The sequence below is a fragment of the Arachis ipaensis genome, chromosome B06 (genome assembly GCF_000816755.2).
Source record: "Arachis ipaensis cultivar K30076 chromosome B06, Araip1.1, whole genome shotgun sequence".
Lineage (NCBI taxonomy): Eukaryota > Viridiplantae > Streptophyta > Magnoliopsida > Fabales > Fabaceae > Arachis > Arachis ipaensis.
Window position 1 is genome coordinate 134,091,057 of NC_029790.2, and position 3,182 is coordinate 134,094,238.

Consider the following 3,182-nt stretch of genomic DNA (forward strand, 5'->3'; position numbering starts at 1 on the left):
CATTTCTGATGTTTTTTATTTTTTTGATATTTGGATTTTCGGATATTTATGTTTTAGAGATTTTAAATATTTTTTTGGAAATGTATTATTAAAACTAAATGAAAGCAAACTATTAAAAATAAAAGTATTATTTTAGATGTTTTTTACACCTAAATTTTAAAAGTTTTAAATATCTTTTCTAGGAATATATGTTAAAGAGTAGTTTGATAGTTAAAAATTATTAGATAATAATTTAGTCAAACATATCAACTCATTTAATAATTTTTAATTAGTAATTTTACATGAAAACAATCGCGTATATAAGTTTTTACTTTTGTCCAAAAAAGTGTATAATAATTAGAAACAACATTATTGTAATTATGGACAGATCAAAACTCAAATGCATTCAAGGAAGTGGCATTGATAACTTAAGGCACCCACGTGTTAGAGAATATGATTTGATATGTTTGATTTAAAAGAGAGGTTTTGGAATTTTTTTTTCTATGATTTTAAATCTTTTATTTTGTTATTAGGTTTTAAATATCTTTTTTAATGATTTTATATGTTTTTTTTGTTAGATTTTAGATGATTTTTTTATATTTGGCTTACAAGTCTTACAAGTTGGTACAAGCCCAACAAAAAACACGCATTACACTCTCACATTCAAGAGTAAATAAACGCACGTTATTCAACTACTTCCTGTTTCCAAAGCGCGCTACTCACCATGCATTATAAACGACTCTTCTTCTTCTTCCTCCATGAAAACGAGTTTCTTGCCAAATTTGAAGATAATGGAACATCAGAAATACACTCAAACGATTACAGAAATACACCCAAATAATTACAGAAATACACCCAAACAGTTACAGGAAAAAGAAGAGAAAGAGGAAGAGGAAAAAGAACGTACGCAAGAAGAAGAAGAAGGTACACTTATAAAGACTTGTATAAAAAAACGCTTGTATGTGGAGAATTTTTCAATAATTTTATGTTTTCGTCCTAAAATCTTAACTTAAAAATTAAATTGATAGATACAAATTTTATGTTTTTATATACAACACATACAATATATTTATTGTCATTGCCTAAGTGTTTTCCTAAATAAAAATTAGTAATAATTTCTATTTGTTTTGACTTTTACCTATCATTGGCTATAGAAAATATAAACCTCTCGCTTTTTTATTTATATATATTTAAAAAAAAAACTTTTGACTTTGTTGCTTATAGGTTATTAGGTGTGAAAAAAACTACGAAAAGTATAAATGAATCGATTATTTATATTTACATGATTACATACATATCCAAGTATTCAAGATCTCCTATTTTCAGTAGCAAGTTTGATTAAATTATAAAAAGATTAGAGAAGTCATCATAATCTTATTATATAGATCATTAGCTGACTGCCTATACATTATTTGGTTGAAAACAGTTGTAATAATTTAGATGAATATTTGTTGACTATATGGTCATGATTTGTTAACATCAGTTGACACTTAGCTTGACATAATTTGACAATTGAATAGGTTAATTATTTGTTAAATCAATGTTTCAAACATTGGCCCATGGCTGATCTCACTTATTATTCACTTCTTATTATATAGGGAGTTTAATTTAGTGATTTCTTATATGTAAAGTTAATTATTTTAACACTAATAATAATAATAATAAATTATAATTTTTCTTGCTATTAATTACTTTTAATTTTTTTTCTCTGTTTTATGTTCCTATTATACATATTTGACTATGTGTGTCCATCCGGCACTGTGATATATTTCTTTTTTTATAATCATTCACATTCCGCATATACTGTGTGTAAAATTATTTTTTTATTATTTTAAATACAATAATAAATGATTGTGTGTATATTTTTAGTTTTTATCAACATGTATAAATAGTTCTAATTTAAAATTTTAAATATATCTAAACCAATTTGGATTGGTCGAATAAACAGCTTAGTCATTCGCTTAAGTAAGTGTTGAGAGTTCGAATTTCATCTTGTATGTATAACAACTCATTGGCCAATTACATACTTTTAAATCGAATTCAAATTCATGATTGATTAGTCCTTAATTTGTTGGGTATTGTGGGAGTCAAAAAAAATATATCTATACTTAAATTTTATTATATTTTTCTCCCATTGTAAAATTTTTTTTGGATCCATCACTTTTTGTAAGAGACTCCAATGCATAAATTAGTAACAGTTTATATATATTTGTTAAGATATTTATAAAGAGAGATGTTAACTTAGTCATCTGAACTAATGATCTTATAAGGAGTGTGTAGTTTTTTTTTTCTTATTGCACGGAAGTAAAAATTTCGTCTAATTAAAACTAAAATCTTAAAAATATTTGTATTTAATAAAAAATTATGTGAAAAAAAATTAAAATTAGTGCATATTGAGAATTTTGAATTCATAAAACAAAGGGAGAAAAAATTAGTGAAGGAATTAATTTGGTGCATGATATTCAATTTCAAATATTAAAATAAGTCTCTTAATATAAAGTTAGGGATTAATATTATGACATGTGGCACATCTGTCTACGCCAGTATGCTACATGTCACTGATCACCTCTCGCGTCATCAAGGTATCAAGCCACATCGCTTATAAAAAATGATTAAGAAACTAATTAAGTGGTGTATTTTTGTCAATCTCAATAATGTAATTAGTGTAATTAAAATTTCAAAAATAATTTTAGTGTACGACACTAAATTTAAAAACTACTTTAAAATTTAACTCACATTAAACACATTATTAAAATTAAAAAAAAAAACAAAATTACAAAACTGATTTCAAATTTTATGTACGGTTAACATAAATGGATTTTATTTTGTTATCTAATATCATATTTGTCACATGCTAGAATGAAAAAATTAAAGAATATGTAAAACATGAAATTCAAGTGAGCTTATTAAAGTGATAGGATATGTCTATTTTATATGTGATAAAAAAATATCTTTAAAATTTAGAGATAAATTTTGTCATTAGACTATATATTTAGACAAAATATAAGTAAAAGGTGGTAAACATATTGGATAAACATATATATATGTTCACCACCTTTTATCGTCCAATATATATGGTCTAATGACAGTACGATAAAAGATGGTGAACATAAATAGTAGAGTATTATTTAATATTTACATTATTAAATTATACTTTGTCTAAATATATAGATTAAGTGTCGCAGAAATGAGAATGTTACGTT